The 19,869-nt window shown below is 37.0% G+C and overlaps 1 protein-coding gene and 2 pseudogenes across 3 annotated transcripts in view; 2 read left to right on the top strand and 1 right to left on the bottom strand.

The window, feature by feature from the left end:
* Window positions 1-19,869, top strand: part of LOC306642431 (LIM homeobox transcription factor 1-alpha-like) — a 138,289-nt gene that overhangs the window by 9,753 nt on the left and 108,667 nt on the right. The window contains exon 2 of the mRNA XM_079108211.1: window positions 11,223-11,293. The gene's annotated coding sequence lies outside the window, so the exon portion shown is untranslated. The remainder of the gene's footprint in view (window positions 1-11,222; window positions 11,294-19,869) is intronic.
* LOC306641457 (suppressor of tumorigenicity 7 protein-like) lies at window positions 1,617-9,853 on the top strand (annotated as a pseudogene). The gene is made up of 2 exons (XR_013766824.1): window positions 1,617-8,401; window positions 8,484-9,853. The product of XR_013766824.1 is annotated as a suppressor of tumorigenicity 7 protein-like (transcript).
* On the bottom strand, window positions 15,730-19,635 carry LOC306641751 (myb/SANT-like DNA-binding domain-containing protein 3; annotated as a pseudogene). The gene has a single exon. The product of its transcript is annotated as a myb/SANT-like DNA-binding domain-containing protein 3 (transcript).

Genomic DNA, 19,869 nt, shown 5'->3' with positions numbered 1-19,869 from the left:
TGTTGATCACCTGTATATCTTCTTCTGTGAAGTGTCTGCCCAGTTCTTTAGCCCATTTATTGATTGGGTTCTTTGTATTTTTGGTGTAAAGTTTGTTAAGTTCTTTATAAATTTTGGAGATTAATGCTCTATCTGAGGTGTGTGTGGAAAAGTTTTTTTTCTACTCTGAAGCTCTCTTTTCACCTTATTGTTTCCTTTGCTGAGAAGAAGTTATTTAGTTTGAATCCATCCCATTTATTGATTCTCGATTTCATTTCTCACACTCTTGGAGTCTTGTTAAGGAAGTCTGGTCCTAAGTCACCATGATGAAGATTTCTTTCTTTCTTTCTTTTTTATTCTCCTTGAAAGGTGTTCCAATTCTTTTCTTCTCTCCTTAAGGTCCTATCCTCACATCTGTCTTCTTCATTCATAGCAAATAAGTGCTCACTACTACACTACAGAAAATCAGTCATTAAGTCTTGGCTTATAAAAAATAAATGTATTTTTTAGCATTAAATACACACTTCTTTTTTATTAAAAAATTCTTTTTATGAGAGAAGGAACTTCAAATTTGCATTTAAATAGAGATTATTCAATAAGATCCTGCACTATATTTTTTTAAAAATGTAATTTTTGTGAGCCTGGTAAGCATTGCAACTGTTAACAGAATTTTCGGAAAGAAGTCAAGGAGTGAAAGGCAACCTAGTAAACTTAAAAATATCTAACCTCTTAATTCAGGCATTTTGATCTGTATTATGTTCTCTATAAACAGCAGAGTCATTTTTCAATATTCAAAACACTTAAAAGTTTAAAACAAAACATTTGATGGCATGGTTAGATCCTTCTTCATTCAAAACCAGTTAAATTCTAGATGTAACTACCCAGGACTAAAATCATTTACTGTCAGTCACCTCTTTGTGAATTCCTTTCTCAGTGGGCCCTGTTCTTCTAGAGAAACTGAAATATAAAATTTCTGGTACAAACCGTGTGCTAGGTGGAACCATTACTATCTAACTGAAGACAATAAAATACTGCAGTCTATGATAGTGGTTCTAAAACTTTATGGAGCTTAACAATTGCATGAGAACTTGTCAAGAGGAAAAAATATATATTAAAGCCAATAATTCTGATTTTGATTTGGGTGAGACACTGAAGGTACATCACAGTATGTGTGATGCATGTTTTCCATACAAACAAGGTGAGTAGATGCAAAGGATGCTAAAATAACAAGGATGTTAAACTAAGATGTTGAAAGCTCTTGTGTTGACACAAAGGCTTAAATTGTTAGAACGGGCTTGTGGAAATGATCCTGTGCACCTGAAACCTAGGTTGGTTAACAATTCATAATATTCAGACAAGAACCGAGTATAAAAATATGATTTCCTTCTGGAGGAGCAGGTGATTATAGATCACAGTTTCCAAGAAATTTCTTTTTCTTGCATTAGGACCCTTGGTGGTAGCTACTGTGTGAACAGGTATCATCTGAATGATGCATTCAAAAACAGCTTTGGCTTATTTATTTTTCATCTCATGGTCACTATTAAGTCTCTCAAGAATCTTTTTTTGTGTGTGTGTGTCATGCTGGGGATTGAACTTAGGGCCTTGTAACTTGTGAGGCAAGCACTCTACCAACTGAGCCATATTCCCAGCCCCATCAAGAATCATTTTTTGAGAGCCATAATTTGCCTCTTCTACACCCTCTCTGATGAATCACATGTGATTAATTTATTTCAGCACATTTGTCTTCTGAGTACAAAGTTTCTCTTTAAATCCTCTCATCTTTCTTTAAATTTGCTTATTTTTCCCCACTTTTATCTTTATAATGAAACTTCTTAAAAGATAAAGGACACATGTGGGCTGAATTGTGTCACTATCCCAATTAATATGTTGAAATTCTGAACCCAGTGACCTCAGAACAGGTATTTGAAGACATGACCTTTAAAGTGGTAATCAAGGTAGTATGGGCCCTCCCTAATCCAAAATAACAGCTCTCCTTACAAGAAGAGGAGATTAGAACATACACACACACACACACACACACACACACACACAGAGGACCATGTGAAGATACAAGAAGATGACCAGCCATAGGCCAAGGAGAGAGGCCTCAGAAGAAACCAACCCCATTGACACCTTGGTCTTTCACTTCTAACTTCCTAAACATTCTAACCTTCCTAGTAGCATTAGGAAATAAATTTCTGTTGGTTTTTGATAGCCCTAACAAACTAATTCATACCCATCTTCTAAGTTTTCATTTATTCCTTAATAAATAGTGTTCTGATATGAGCATTTCTTACCTACTTTACTGAAGTTGCTTTCATGTTGATATCTGGGACTCATCTATACACATACATAGTAGTTAGAACAATTTCAGTTCTATTTCCTTTGCTTGAGTGACTGTAATTTCCTTCTTACAAAATCCCATAATATTTCATATTCATTCCTTGAAAAAAAATGAATTTTTTTTTTTTTTTTTTTTGTATGAGGTGTAGGGGACCAAACAAAGGACTCATTCTAAGCAAATGTGCTACCACTGACCTATAACCCCAGTGAAACTATAGGAAACTTTAGACCATGTTGACTATTCCCTTCTCCTTAACACTTTTTTTTCCCTTTACATTCTCAAATTAATCTCCTGGTTTTCCTTCTGCCTCATTTATTTCAATTTCCCTTGACTTATCTTTGTTTAGGTTTATTTATTTAATTTATTCATTTCTGGGAATTGAGCCCAGGGCCTTGTATATGCTAAACATGCACTCTTCCACTCAGACACACCCCCAGCATTTCTGCATTTAGTTTTACATATTGCTACTGTGTATAATGCTGTCCACAGCTTCACATTCTATGTACTATATTAAGTAAAACTGGGCTTCTGCTTCTGTATACAAGTCACATTTTGGGGGAGAACTGCTGATGTTTTCAGTCCTTATCTCATTTAATCACCAGCCCTAAAAAGACAGATTTTTTGGAGATTATATAGTATAAAACTGGTGTTCAACAAAAGTACAGATTGAGTATCCTTATTCAAAATGCTTGGGACCAGAAACACTTCCTATGTTTTCAGAGCTTGGAATAGTTGTGTATCCCTAGTGTGTTAGTTAACTTTCATTATTGTAACAAATGCCTGAGATAATACTGAGATACTTCTCAGCTTCAAAGACAAATGGAGGCTTAGCAAATGAGGATGTTTACATATTTCATATTTTAATTTAAATTTATATTCATGCTATGTTTGTCATCATAAATTTGAATTATAGACTTTTCTAGGATATTCAGATATTTAATTTAATCATACCAAGACTATTTATTTGTAATGTTGAGGTTATAAAGGTTTATTATAGGGAACTAAAATAGTTATAGGGAATTGTTTGTTCACTTCAGGTTAAAAATAAGTATATTTGTTATAGAAAGAGGAAATGCTCTCCAGTCTTGTGATAGTTAGCAATACCATGGCTTCATTGTTCTTGTTAAAATTAAATCAGTCAGTTTTCCCATTCTACCTTTTTCCTCTTAGCACACCCTCCCCACCAAGTGTTTCTAGTAGATAAATTTTAAAATCCGATATAGGAACTGGGGATGTGCTCAGTGGCAGAGCTCTCAACTAGCAAGCCCAAGGTTCTGGGTTCAACCCCCATCACTTCAAAACAAAACCCACAACAGAATAGTTTATTCCTTTAGGAACTATGTCAAAATATTAACATTCCCTAAACACATCACACTCTTCATTTCTCTGTCTTTGCCCACATAAGTCCCTTCCCTCACCTGACCCTGCTTCCATTTCTCTGGCATCCCCTTGGTGCTTACTAAACTATTCACCTTCCAAGACTCTCCTAATGCCACCTTCTGGGTGACCTCCTCCTCCAGATAAATTTATCGTCCTTCTTTAATTCCATAGCACTTTGTCCAAATCGGTACCAAAGTACTAACATTGTCTTACTACAATTATTTGTTTGTATATATTTTTCTTCACCACTGTGACTATTTGAGAAGGACAATACATTTTTCATTATCACATTTTGTGTCAAAGAAGTAAGGGAAACAGGGAGGAAGCAAAACAATACATGAAGGGTATAGAGAGTCAAGGAGAAGAATAATGAGAGAGATGATGTGGGCGGAGTCTTCATTAACATTTTGTTTTTTCCTGGCGGTGGCCCGAGTGGCGCCTGGAGGCCGGTGAATCATCCCGCAGACACCTAGAGCTGCAGCGGCAGAGAGCAGCGCTGAACAATGGCGGAGCGGCCATGGGCTTTCTGGAGCAGCTCAAGTCCTGCATAGTTTGGTCCTGGACTTATCTGTGGACCGCGTGGTTCTTCATCGTGCTCTTCCTGGTCTACATCCTGCGGGTGCCCTTGAAAATCAACGACAACTTGAGCACAGTGAGCATGTTTTTGAACACATTAACACCGAAGTTCTACGTGGCCCTCACTGGCACTTCATCACTAATGTCAGGGCTTATTTTGATGTCTGAATGGTAGTATTTTCGCAAATATGGAACATCCTTCATTGAAGATGTCTCAGTAAGCCACTTGCGCCCCCTTTTGGGAGGGCTTGACAACAGCTCCTCCAACAATTCTAGCTCCAACAATGGGGACTCAGATTCCAACAGGCAGAGTGTCTCAGAATGCCAAGTACGGAGAAATCCACTAAGTTTATTTAGAGGTAAGAATATAATCAGTACACCTGGGTGACAGGACGAGAGCCTCTAACTTACCATGACATGAATCAGACGTTCTTTACCTCTGACTTGGACCATCTGTGTCCTGCAGGTGCAATAATGCAGAAATCCTGGGGAGAGAGAAACCCCCAAGCTAGGATTTCTGCAGCTCATGAAGCCTTGGAGATAAATGAGTGTGCAACTGCTTATATTCTCTTAACTGAAGAGGAACCATTGCTAAAGCAGAAAAACTGTTTAAGCAGGCCCTGAAGGCTGGAGATGGCTGTTACTGGCGTTCTCAGCAGCTACAGCATCATGGATCCCAGTATGAAGCCCAACACAGATGAGACATCAATGTTTTGGTCTACTTCAAAAGAAGGCTAGCCATGTGTGCCAGAAGGCTTGGGAGGACCAGAGAAGCAGTGAAAACGATGCGCGAGGTGAGTTTGAATTTGTGTTTGGGGTCAGTGATGGCGCACATGACAGAGCTGTAGGAGCCCAGTGAATGGGCCCAGAAGACACAACCAGTGATGGTGTAGAGGTCCCTGTGTGCCTGGGCCATCTCCCAACTGACTGGACGAATGACCTCAGACTAGTCTCTCCACTTTTTTGCCATGTCTTCCTCATCTGTAAGATAACAATAATAGTTCTCAAAATAACTTAAAATTACTATAGGAATCAAATGAGATAATCTATGCAAAACTTTTAATGTAGTGACTGGCACATTAAAAAAATCAGTAGATGTACTTATTAAAAATCCTTTAGGACTACAGCTGGCAAGCAGTAAGAGATCAGTCATTTAACTAACTCTTTCTGTGTAGTGTTGAGGAATATATATGGATCAAATGTTACCCTTAAATTTAGTAATATTAGAGGGAGTCCTTGGGTAGTCATTTCAAACATTTTCCTAAATTCTCGAGAATCAGGGCACTTTATTAATTGCAGTCAATATAAGACTATGCAAACTAGTGAGCCTTTTCTCAGCTTGTCTCTGGAAAGGCACTTTCTCATGTGGAGGAGGAAGCTTGTGCTCAAGGCCCTCCTCAGTCAGTTTTACAAGTTACAGCATAATGTGAAGGTCCAGGCGAGAACCATGCTTGGGTCTGCCCACTTGGGTCTGCTCAAGGAGCATCAGTGTCAACCCCAAATCTGAGGGAAGCATCAAGAGGAGGAAGATGCTGAAGATGATATATACTCACCCAGAATTAAATTCTTTTGATTGAAGGGAGAATTTAAAGAATGTTATATAGCATAAGAACTAATTTCAAGGAAAGGAGATTTCTACAATTATAAACTTGCTCTCAAAGTAAAATCCCTTGATATATCCATCCCTTGATATAGCTAAGAAACTGTGCTAGTCATTTTGGCTTTGAAGGAACTGGGAACTTTGTGATGGATGGGATATTTCTCTATCTCCGTCTCAATCTTGTGCAACCACAATCCACCTTTGAAAAGATGTTTTATTTTTATTGCCTCTTTTTAACCTTGTTAGGCTGGAACAGCAGGCATACATGGAGGATCAAATTTTTGTGATTTTATTTGTGGTATTCTTAAATAAGTTCAGAGGAAAACCAAGTTCTGATTGTTTTAATTTCAATTATTTCTATCAGTCTCATTCTGCTTATCATTTTCAGTGTATACATATAAAATTTCATGATTAAAATCAATATATATATACACCTACCACATATCTTCTATGTTTTGCTTTTTGTTTAACATAACTTTATAATTCTATTTATTGACCTAGCCCAAATATGGGTTTTGGGAGAAAGTCCAGGATGCAGTGGAAGAAACACTGGGCAGAGAGTCAAAAAACCTGGATATGAATCTCAGTTTTGCTTTTTATTGGCTTTGTGACCAGGGCAATTTATGTGCCTCTTATGGGATTTTTATTTGGCCTTCCATAAATTGGGGATAATGATTCTGATCTAAAAGAGCAATTGATGGGGAGAATTGCATAAGATAATGTGAAAACACGTGGAATATAATAGGCATACTTCAAATATTTTCCCTTTTTTTTCTCAATTTTATAAGCTGTTATATAATTTACTTGCCTGTTTTCCTGATGGACATCTCAGGATAATTCTAATACCTTTATCCTTTTAATTAAAAAATGAAAACATTGTAAAAAATTTTTGATTTTCCTATATCCATAGTGTTCCACCTGGAGAAAATCAGGGAAAAGGGTACATTTAGGGTTAGATAGTTGAAATTAGAGGGTGAGAGATAAGTAGATGGAATAATTCAGATATAGTTCCATATAATCTTTTGAGCATTCCACACTTATTTACATGCTTTGAAATCTGATACCTATCCTGCAGAAAAAACTGGTATATAATATTTTCAATATATTCTCTGTAGACTTTATGCATACTCTGAGACTCTCCCCAAATCCTTGACGAAAATACATTTTCAATTAAGAAAATGAGTTAATTTTATGCAAAGTTATCAACCAGTAGAATCATAGTATTAAACAAAATGCCATTCTGTGGTAAAGATATTTTTTTCTTTTCAAAGTATTGTATTGGCTGGACATGTTGACATATATTTATAATTCCAAAAACTCAGGAGGCTGAGGCAGGAGGGTCACTTGAGCTGAGGAGTTTGAGGTAAGCCTGGGTAACATAGTGAGACCCTGTCTCTAAAAATTAAACAAAAATCAAAGTAAAATATTGTGTATTTAGAATGGCCTACAAATCTTGAGTGTAAGATAACAATTTTGAAGCCTTTCCTTCTCATATAATTATAGTAATATCTGTGATATTGCCTTAGTCTTCTGGGGCTGTGTAACAGAATACCACAGACTGGATGGTGTACAAACCACACACATTTATTTCTCACACTTCTAGGGGCTGGAAAGTCCAAAATTAAGGCACTGTCTGATCTAATCCCTGGGGAAGACTCATTGTCTCTTCCTAGATGTCACCTTCTTGCTATGCTATCACCTGCTGGAGTGGGCAAGGGAGATCTCTGGGGTCTTTTTTAAAAGGGCACTAATCCCATTTATAAGGGCCCCACATTTATGACCTAATGGTCTGCCTAAGGCCTCGCCTTCAGATACCATCACCTTGGTCATGAGGTTTCAATATAAGAATCCTAGCAAATATTGACTTTGTTCATTTACCCTGGGTTGCCATATGTAGAAAGCCTAGCACATGAGTGCGGGGAGTTACTTAGATCATCTTAGAAGAGCTCTCCATATTGATCTTTCCTTTCTCTTATTTAAAAATAATCATGGTAGTATGAGTATTTAGCATGTAGATGCCTTAGGTTTAATTCCCACCACAAATACACAAATTACATCTCCATTTCATGTTTTTTTTATACTTTTAAAAAATTATTTATTTTTTACAGACTACATTTTGATTCATTGTACACAAATGGGGTACATCATTTCATTTCTATGGTTATACACAATGTAGATTCACACCATTCATGTAATCATACATGTACATAAGGTAATGACATCTGTCTCATTCCATGATTTTTCATACCCCCTCCCTCTCATTTCCTTCTACATAATCTAAAGTTCCTCCCTTCTTCTCTCACTCCTCCCCCACCCCCATTATATATCATCATCCACTGATCAGGGAAAACATTCGGTCTTTGGTTTTGGGGATTGGTTTATTTCACTTAGCATGATATTCTCCAATTCCATCCATTTATTTGCAAATGCCATAATATTATTCTTCTTTATGGCTGAATAATATTCCATTGTGTATAAATACCACAGTTTCTTTATCCATTCATCTGTTGAAGGGCATCTAGGTTGGTTCCACAATCTAGCTATTGTGAATTAATGTGGCTACATTACTATGGTATGCTAATTTTAAGTCCTTTGAGTATCTAGGTTGGGTCCACAATCTAGCTATTGTGAATTAATGTGGCTACATTACTATGGTATGCTAATTTTAAGTCCTTTGGGTATAAACTGGAGTGGGATAACTGGGCCAAAAGGTGGGTCCATTCCAAGTTTTCTGAGGATTCTCCACACTGCTTTCCAGAGTAACTGCACCAATTTGCAACTCCACCGGCAATGTACAAGTGTGCCCTTTCCCCCACATCCACACCCATATCTATTATTGTTTGTGTTCTTGATAATAGCCATTTTGATTGGAGTAAGATATTAAAACAACTCTAAGATTTCCATTTCACTCTTAAGGGGCTAAAGTTTCAGAATTTTATATGAAGGAAAAATCAGGAGAACTTTTTAACCTTCTTCTAGTGGCCTACAGATGTGAGAGCACATTGTGTGAGCTATGTCATTCATATAGAACAAACTTGTGTGTCTTTTCACAAAGTCTGAATTTATCGAATAACAATAAATTTACAAGCCCTTAAGCTATTTTTCATCAGCGGCAGTTCTCTGAATACTCACAGGTCACTTGATAGTCATAAACCCGGTAATCACAAGTTCTTTTACTCCAATCTTAATTTCTAATATCTATAATAATCGAACCACACATCATAATTCACACAATGATATATAAATATGTCAGAAATACTCAGCAAGGGCTGAAGCAGTAGGGTTATAGGATTCTGAGCCAGGAGTACAGAGCAAGATATGAATTCAGAGTCACAGATCACCTGTAGGTAGTCAGATTAGAATTTTAATGAACCATTTCTATAGAGTCATCAAAAGAGAGGGTCCAGATAGCAGTTTCAGTTTCTGAATGTGAACTTGGAGTTTTAGTTTGGAGTGCCAGCTTTCAGTGGGCAGTGTATAGTCATCCTGGGGAGGAGAAACTGCACTGCTGAAACCTATGGTGACAGGAAATCAGAGGTTCATTGCTGTGGTGATTTTCCTGGGTGAGGCTTGTAATTAGTGATCAGGTGATTGGGTCATGATACATCTCCTTTCATGGATCCTTAGGTGGTAGAGTTACATCTGGTGAGGCTGATAATCTCCCATGTCTGGTGTTCTTGATATGATTTTGGTATCTAGGTACTCCCTGATTCAGCTCGAGAAGTTATATTTCAGTTTGTGCTTTATGGTGGGGCTGTACAGATGATGGTTGTTTATGTGTACAAATAAGGTCATTCTACCTTGGCACTAACAATTAAAATGGAGTAATTCATGGCAAACTACTGCTTTATAAAGTGGAGTAAGTCAGATTTAGGAGTAGTGCAAAAACTGCTGTTCTATACATCATGAAGTAACTGAGAGCAGGTCACAGTATGCTCTCTACATGCATGAAAAGATGGAGGTATTAATCTTGAGTAAATGGTTTTTGTGTCTCTAAAAAGTTTTGGTGAAGTGGGCTTCTAATGAAATGTGATTGATGAAGATTTGCAATTCATTGATAACATCCTTTAAGTAGACTCTGGAGTAGCAAAATATTATTTTAATAGCTAAAGTTCTATCACACTTGCTCTCAATTGTTCAATTTCCAGTGAACCTGTTATTTAATATCACAGTATTCTAGACTCTAGAGCAACTATGAAAATTCTAGGAGCCATTTGTATCACAGTGTGTCTCTCTTTCCTTACCCTGATACACACCCCTATTGTTTAGGTCATGCATCCTCAGAGTTTTTCCTATAAAGGGTGAGAGTAAATTAGGCTTTGTGACCATAAGGTCATATTGGCAACCACAGCCAATATGAAAATGAATTGCATGGCTGTACTGCAATATCATTGTATTTACCAAAACAGGCAACTAGGGATGGGGTTGTAGCTCAGTGGTAGAGTGCTTGCCTAGCACATGTGAGGCACTGGGTTCAGTCCTCAGCACTACATTAAAAAAAAAATAAATGAAGGCACTACAGGCAGCTAGCCCTCAGGCCATAGATTGCTGACCCTTGGTTTGGAAAAAGGAATTATGGACTGTTACTCTAAAAAAATAATGTATATATATTTGAAATGAAATAATGATACACACACACACAAACACACACACACACACACACACACACACACAGGCATGAATCACCTGTGGTCCACTGTGATATTCTGGTTTTTCCTCTGAGTGCTGTCTATACAGGGATTTTAACTTTGCCAAAATTCAACAAGCTAGGTACTATAATTTGTACATATTTCTACATGTATGTTATTTTTAGTTTTATTTATCTTTATTGTTTCCCAGTGCTGGGGATTGAATTCAGGGTCTTGTGTGTGTTACAAGAACTCTACAACTGAGCTATAACAGTAGTCCCTGTATGCTATATTTTAATACAGAGTTTTAAAACATCCTAATACTGCTATCTCTCTCTTTCTCTCTCTCTACTTCCAAACATTTCTATGTGACTGACTCTACCCACACCCAAGGTTATTTTCTTGATATAGTTTTTATCTCGTGTGTGTGTGTGTGCGGGTATGCATGCATATACGTGTGTTTGGTAATCAATATCAGAACCTCTTGCATGCCTCTACTCCCAACCCATAGGCATGGTTCTTAAGCCTGTTTCATTTCTTAGCTCATTTTCATCTAGGCTGAATTTGAAACCCCCACAAAATTATCCCTGTTATCCACTGAGAGATATTTCAAAGAGCAGCTTTCTTTCTGGTTCTTCCATTTCATCAGAAATTTCACAACCGCCCACTTTTCCACCCACTCTCAAAAGGTTCTTAACGTGTTTTTCTCTCCGAGGACTTTCTGTGAAGATACGAAGCCAAGTGAGAACTCCCTGATGCTTCATCCCTTTCAAGCAAAATGACAGGGTATGAAAACCTGTGTTCTAGCTCTTGAGGAAGTTCAAAGTAGCCAGTGGGCTAGAGTATGGAATTTCAGATGAAAATAATTCATCAGAATTTTATTTTGAGAAGAAAGGAGAATATCAGTGTCATGCATTGAATACAGTCCTGGGATTGTTTACCATTTTTAATTCTCTTATTGGGTTCTGAGAGCTTTCTACATATGCATTAGCTGTAAGAGCAGATTTTGTGCTCATTTTTCTAGAAATTCCTGTTAATACTGTTAGAACTTGGAAAAGATTATAGTGTTTTTGCATTAGTAACTTTTTTTTTAATGCTGTAAATTTAACCCAGAGCCTCATGAATGCATAGGCAGGTACTTTACACTGAACTCCACCTGCAGGCCTTGTAATATTTTATTTCAAGACACAGTCTCACTGAGTTGCCCAGGCTTGCCTCAAACTTGGGATCCTCCTGCCTCAGCCTCCTGAGTAACTGATATTATAAGCCTAACCATCATATCCAGGTCATGGTCACCTTTCAGAAAACAAAAAGCTTGCATCGAGATCCTAAAAAGTATATGCAATATTTATTTCCAAAATTGTTTTCCAGGGACTTATCCCAGGGAAGTCAGTTGTTCAAAGAAGCATATGAAATCATGTTGGTCAAAGATTGCTATGAGATAAATAAGCTAGAATTATTATAAATAATAATTTAGTCTCAAACTCCTGGGTCAGGTGATGACATGCAGCACTGTGCCTGACTAAATTGAGTTCTATTTAATAAATTAAGTTCTATTCCTAAATCCAATGACTGAAGCAACCAGTCAAAATAGGGCGTGCTTCTATGCCTACTGATGGCAATATATATTGATGTTATATTTTCTCATCAGTCAGTACTCTAGATTTTCTTACCTTCAAACCCAAACCAAATAGTTTTAATCAAAATAGATCCATTCAAAGGGGCTGGGACGTGTAGCTCAGTGATAAAACATATGCTTAGAATGTTTGAGGCCCTGGGCTCAATCACAGCAACAACAATAACTATATATATAACTATATATATATATATATATATATATATATAATCTCACATAATTGAAAAGCATAGGCATCAATGTAGGAGTTAGTGTAGGCAGAGATGTAGCAGAAATCTGGATTTGATTTCTCTTTCTGTCTTGGAGAGCTGCTCTTGTTGGCATTATCGTTATCCCTAGTACATTCTATGTGCAGAATATGCTGTACATCTGGACCTTCATCTTACCAACTCAATTCCCAAAGAAAGACAGCATCTTCTTTCCAGTTATGTCAACAAGAGCCTTGAGCCCATTTCACATTGGTTGTAACTTGGATTTTGTTCCCATTCCTGAAATGATTATTGGGGCTAGAGATGGGGTAAGACATGGGTTATATGTCTGGAATGAGCTGGGGGTAGGGTCAGAACAACAAGGACTGAGTATGTTGGAATGACGTCCAGTAGGAAGATCAGAGTGCTGCTATCAAAGAGGAAATGAGGTTTGGGTAGCAAAACCAAGCAACCAAAATAATCCTCCCCCAAACTAGATATCTACTAAAATATCAAGTAAAATAAATATAGTCATTATCAGAGGAAGAGAGATACCAATAGAGAAAAATTGTAAACCCCCAGGACATGGTGTTTGGTCACTTTCATGAATATTTGGTGCATGAATCCAGGGGTACATGGATGAATGAGGCCCATACACATGCACATACTATTCTGGATATTTTCCATTTTCTCCTCCAGAGCACTCTTCACTTCTCTCATTTGTTCTGCTGACTACATCAGTGGCCCTCCTTGCCTTTGACTTCCACTTGATTTTGAGGAACTAGAAAAAGGGAGGATGGGGATTTCTGAGTACTTATTCTTTCTTAGAAAATATTTTTTGTAGTTATCAATGGATCTTTTATTTTATTTTTTTTAATTTATTCATATGTGGGCTCAGTATCGAACCCAGGACCTCACACATGCCAGGCAAGTGCTCTACAACTGAGCCACAACTCCGGCCTCCTGAGTACTTATTCTTACCTCTTTTTTGGGTGACCACTTCAGAGATTCTGTATCCAGTCTTAATATTACATCTATTTGACAGCTCTCCCAATGGCTCTGGCTTCCTTCCTCTTTTTCTCTTTCTTCAGGATAATTTCTTCTCACTTACACATTGAGGGCTAGGAGTATATGGAGGCCTTGCTCTTACTGGACTTAGGGAATTTCACTAATTATTATGCTTTCTTCACAGTCCATTGACAACTTTGAAAATATTTTTTGCTAAACTCACCTCAAATTATTTATTTTGGAAATGTTACTCTTCCTATCAGCACCCAGACAGTGAATACGACAAATATAGGTATTTGGTATCTCTAGATGATTGTGTTGCACATGATAATTATTTTTTCTCTCTTATTTACATTTCAAAGATATTTCCATTGGAATATATACTGTTCCATATTTGTATGGGAAAAGTATATGTAGTGCACAAAGCATGTTCCTATATATTATTTCTTATTTTAATTTATTATGTACAAATATGAATATATAGATGAGCTAGTGGACTAATTACTTGAAGAATGATTCCCATGTCAAGTTCTATGTGCAGCCTGAAACAACTTTCTTACTAATGTTTTAGTAATACAATGATTAAATGAAAGTAAAAGTTTTAGCATACTTGTTTTAGCTCAGTGATATTGGTGGGTTTGCACCACCAGCTTCTATATGTTACTTCCTCTGTTTTTGCTGGCTGTTATCTCCTAAAATGTCAAGACCATATGTATGCTATGAGGGACCATGACATGTTTGCATATATAAAGTCACATCCAGAGGATTTTCCTGAAAAAGATAAAATACTTTAAAATACTTATGGTGAAATTCTTGAAGAATTCCATCCAGTGTATTGAAGTCTTTGAAATGTTTGCTCCCATTTACTAAGATGTTTCTCAATTTTGTGAAACACATTTCCATGACTGCTGAAGTTTATTATAATACTTATAATTAAAGTAGTATCATCAAAGAGTAAAATAAAAAGTTAATTGACATAATTATATTGTCTTGCACATATCTATTGTTTTAGCTTAGATTTTTAAAATTTTTATTAAATAGTATTTATGTTTTATTTATTTATTTATTATTTGGTGCTGATGATTGACTCCAGCGCTTTTTACATGCTAAGCACATGCTCTACCACCAATTTTAAAATATGCATATCTCATACTGACAAGTATTGGTGAGAATGTGGGGAAATTGGAACCCTTGAATACTGATACAACCACTGTAGGAAACAGTGTGGCAGTTTCTCAAAAAATAGAAATAGATTTACCATATTATATATACCAAATTATTCCATTTCTGGGTACGTACCCCAAATTATTGAAAGCCTGTGTTTTTAGCAGCATTATTCACAATTTATTTGTTCAACAATATATTGTTCAATTTATTGTCGTAAACCACAGTTATTCTACTATACTATATTTTACTTTTTAAATTAAAATTTTTAATTTGTTCTTTTTAGTTACACATGACACTGGAATTGTATTTTGACATGTTATACATATATGGAGTATAACTTCCCACTCTTGTGGTTGTACATGATGTGCAGTTACACTGGTTGTGTATTCATGTGTGAATATAGGAAAGTTATGACTGATTCATTCCACTATCTTTCCTGTTCCCATCCCCAATCCCTTCCCTTCACTCCCTTTTGTCTGATCTAATGAACTTCTACCCCCTTAATTATTTTTAATTAATTTATTTAACTATAATTTTAATTAATTTATTTAACTTTATTTAACTATAAGTTGTTTCAGTAGGTCTTCTTGCTGCCATGACTGAAATGCCCAAAACGAGCAATTTGAGTGGAGGAAAAGTTTATTTGGGGGCTCATGGTCTCAGTCCATACACAGCCAGCTCCATCCCTCAGGACTTGAGATGAGGCAGCACACCATGATGGAAGAGCGGTGAAGGGAAGTGGCTCACAAGATGATCAGGAAGAAGAGAGAGAGACTTCATTCAACAGATACAAAATATGCACCCCAAAGGCGTGCTCCCGATGACCCACCTCCTCTAGCCACATCCTACCCACCTTCAGTTATCACTCAGTTAATCCCATCAGGGGATTACTTCATTGATTGGTTTAAGATTCCCATAACCAAATCATTTCTCTTCTGAACTTTCTTGCATTGACTCACACACAAGCTTTTGGGGGAAACTTCACATCCAAACCGTAACAATAGTTACACATAATAGTTGGGTTCATTTTGATAAAATCATACATGCATGGAATGACTTACTACGTTTCAGTACCCAGTCGCCTCCATTCCTCCCCCCTCACTCCTCCTATTATCCTTCCTCAACTACTGCTCTTCCTTTCACTTGTTATTATTTTATTTCTGATTGGTCCTTTATACATATCCACACAGGTGTAATTCACTAGGTTATACATAGTGTGAGTTTGTTAAATTCAGTCTGCATTCTCTCCCCTTTACTAGTCCCGCCCAACTCTCAATCTCCTACTCAACTGATCTTCCTGATATATTTATGATATATGATCTCCTCCCCACTTTCCCCCTTATTTTGCTCTAGTTTCTGTATATGAGAGAAAATGTTCAATCCTAGATTTTCTCTCAGGCTTATTTCAGTTAGCATGATGTTCTTCAATTCCATCCATTTATCAGCAAATGCCATAATTTCATTCTTCTCTATGGAAGAGTAAAACTCCCCTACATATACATACCACATTTTCTTAAGATCTGTTCATCTCTCAATGAGCAGCTAGGTTAGTTCCATAATTTGGCTATTGTGAATTGTGCTGCTATAAACACTGATGTGGCTTTGTCACTATAGTATGTTGATTTTAGTTCTTTTGGATAAATACTAAGAAATGAGAAAGGAGGGTCATATGGTGGTTCCATTCCTAGTTTGTTGAAGAATTTCCATACTGCTTTCCACAGTGTTGTACTAATTTGCTCTCCAGCAATGTACCCTTTCCCCCATATTCTTGTTAGCATTTATTACTATTTGTGTTCCTTTTTGTTTTTATTTGTTCCTTTTAGATATACATGTATTATTTGTATTCTTGATACTTGTCATTTTGATTGGAGTGAGATGAGATCTTACTGTAGTTTGTATTTACATTTCCCTGACATGTATAGGTGTTGAACATTTTTTTATGTATTTGTTGGCTATTCACCTCCCTTCTTTTGAGGAATGTCTGTCTAGAACTTCTGCCCATTTATTGATTGGGTTTTTTTTTGTTGTTGTTGTTGCTGTTGTTTTGGTGTTAAACTTTTTGGGTGTTTTGTATATTAATCATAATCTGTTGAAATATAAGAAAGCTCTTGATTTATGAATGTTGATCTTGTATCATGTACTTTACTGAATTCATTTATCAGCTCTAGAAGTCTAGTGGAGTTTTATGGGTTTTCCAGATATAAGATCATGTGATCAGCAAATAGAGATAGTAATCTTCAATTCACTTTGATTTGACTTTTGTGCAGAGTTGGAGATAGGAATCTAGTTTCAAAGTTCTTTAGTCAGTTTTCTCAGCACCATTTGTTAAAAAGGCTATCTTTTCTTTAATGTATGTTTTAGGTAGTGTTGTCTATTATCAGATAACTGTATCTATGTGGGTTTTTCTCTGTGTCTTCTATTTTATTCCATTAGCTTTTGTGTCTATTTTGATGCTAATATCATGCTGGTTTTGTTACTTTAGCTTCACAGTATAATTTGAGATCAAGTATTGTGATGCCTATTGCTCTTCTTGATCCAGGTAGTTTGGCTATTCTGTTTCTTATTATTCTAAATGAATTTTAGAGATATTTTTTTCTAATTCTGTGGGGTATGTCATTGGGATTTTGATGGGGATCACATTGAACCTGTATAACATTTTTGGTAATATGGGCATTTGGACAATATTAATTCTACCTGTCTAAGAACATGAGAGGTCTTTCCATCTTCTTTTGTCTTCTTCAATTTCTTTCTTTAGTGTTCTACAATTTTTATTGTAGAGGTCTTTTGCTTCCTTGGTTAGTTTAATTTCCAAGTATTTTATTTTTTTTTTGAAGTTATTGTCAATGGGGTATTTTCCCTGATGTCTTCTGCAGCATAATCACTGTTGAAGTACAAGAAAGGTCTTGATTTAGAATGATCTTGTATCAGGCTACTTGAATGAATTCATTTATCACCTCTAGAAATCTAGTGGAGTTTTATAGATGTAAAATCTTGTTATCAGCAAATAGAAATAGTTTGACTTCTGTTTTTTTCTATTTATATCAGTTAAATTTCCTTTTCTTATTTAATTGCTGTGGCTAGAGTTTTGAGAACAACATTGAATAGAAATAGTGAGAGTGGAAATCCTGTCTTGTTCCTGAGTTTAGAGGAAATGCTTTCAGTTTTTGTACCTTAAGTATGATGTTGGCATATATGATGTTTGTTATATATAGCCTTTAAAATGTTGAGGTAAGTTCCTTCTGTCTCTAGTTTCACCAGAGTTTTTAACATGAATGGCTGCTTGATTTCATCAAAGACCTTTATGTCATCTATTGAGATGAACATATGATTCTTATCTTCAGTTATCTTTATGTGGCAAATTACATTTACTGATTTTTGTTGATCCAACCTTGCATTCCTGGGATGAAATCCACTTGGTAATGGTGTATTATCCTCTTGATATGTTTTTGAATGTGGTTTGCCAATATCCAAAAAAATTTTTCCATCTGTGTTCATCAGGGATATTGGTCTGTAGTTTTCTTTCCTTGATGTTTCTTTGTCTGATTCTGGAATTGGGGTTATACTGACTTCATAGAATGTATTTCAGAGTGTTCATACATTTTCAATTTTATGGAATAATTTGAGAAAGATTGGTTTAGTTCTTCTTTAAAGATCTGGTAGAACTCAGATGAGAATATATCTGGTCCTGGGCTTTTCTTTGTTGGAAGACTTTTATTTTTCTTGTATGAATTCTAATTAAGGAACATTACATTCAGAATTATAGCACTCAGTGATACTTTTCAGATATTATAACAGCTTCTTTGCCACTTAAGGGGTATATAGGGTGCAGCTGTTTACCTGAATGTATTCTTAAATAAGTCACTACTACCACTCTAATTTTCCTAGTTGTAGCTGTTACAGGTTACTGACCGCAAGTTCATGTTCCAGACTTCCTTTGCCAACACAGATTAATTATAAGGTAATCACCCCCATAGTCTTAGGGTGAATTGGGAAAGGGCCGGTTAGATGAAGAAACAGGCCATTCCTTGGTAAGTTTGTAGCTTTCTTTCCCAATACATCTTCTTTTAATTGAGAACTTCCATTTTTATCCTGTGTTCCTCCTCTGCCGTTTCGTTTCACACTCTCGCTCTATCTGCTGGATTTTGGCCACATGCACCTCATTCATTTGTATCAGCTGCCGTTGTAAGATGGACATTTGTTGATGGTGTTCTTCCTCATGCATCTTTTTAAAAGCACCTTCCTGAGAGGTTTTGCTCCTGTAGTTTTTATTGGCTGTTATTCTGACAGCTGAACGAGGGTTCAGGTTGAGAGGTCCCCTCACATACTGGAAAATGCATGAACTCTCTCATCATCGCACAGTTCTCTATTTGAAACAGCAAATGATTCTGGGGCTGCGGCGTCAGGGTGGTAATCGGGCTCCTTCTCGGGAGGGCTCTGTACAAAATACAGCTGCTCAGGCAGCATGCTGGTGATCTTCTCCTTCCCCAGGACGTGGATACTAAGCAGCGCGCTGACGCTCCGCTTCACTTTCTCTCTCCTTTCATGGGCCATAATTTTTTTGGTCCGAGCCTTGATGTTCTCCCAGCACTTCTTGAGCTACTTGAAATCCCGCAGTGACACACTCGGTTGAGAGTTGTATTCGTGGGCAAGCGCTTGCCAGGTCCGCTGCTTGAGGGCGATAGTTCGGGCATCGCTTTTCTTACATTCCAGCACATATTTGTACTTTTTTACCAAAGCAAGCAAGATTTGAACTTTTTTCCAATCCGAGAAGTATTTGGCAGGTTTTATAATTTCGTTGTTTTGCATTTTCCACTCTCTTTCTCCAGGCCCTTAGCTATCCTGCGGCGGCGGCGCGGCGGCCGCGGAGACCCCGGGAGGGGCAGGCGAGGCGCGAGCGCGGCGGCCTGGACTCTGCTCCGTGGCTGGGCCGCCTGGAGGGCCGCGGGCTCCGGAGCGCCGATCCGCGGCGGCGCACCCCCAGCAGGCCAGGCCCCGCCGCGCGCCGCGGCCACAAAGCCCGAAGCCGCCGCCCCATCGCGGGCCGCCGCCTGCCAAGACTTTTAAGTGTTGTTTTATTTCATTATTTTGCCTGACTTTGTCAAGGTTTTCTACATTTTCCTGGTTCAATTTGTGCAAGTCATATGGGTCTAGAATTTTTTTTTTTTATTCTCAAATTCATTGCTTCTAACTCAATTATTTCCTGCCTTCTACTGATTTTGGGATTCATTTATTCTTCCTTTTATAAGTGCTTGAGTAGAGCATAAGCTTATTTATTTGGGATCTCTTTCTCTCTCTCTTTTTAAAATTAAAAAAATTTTTTCTCTCTTTTTTTTAAGGAAAAAAGATTTACTTTGGTTCATATT

The sequence above is a fragment of the Sciurus vulgaris genome, assembly GCF_902686455.1.
Source record: "Sciurus vulgaris genome assembly, chromosome: 12".
Lineage (NCBI taxonomy): Eukaryota > Metazoa > Chordata > Mammalia > Rodentia > Sciuridae > Sciurus > Sciurus vulgaris.
This window is presented reverse-complemented; position numbering and strand designations above follow the sequence as displayed.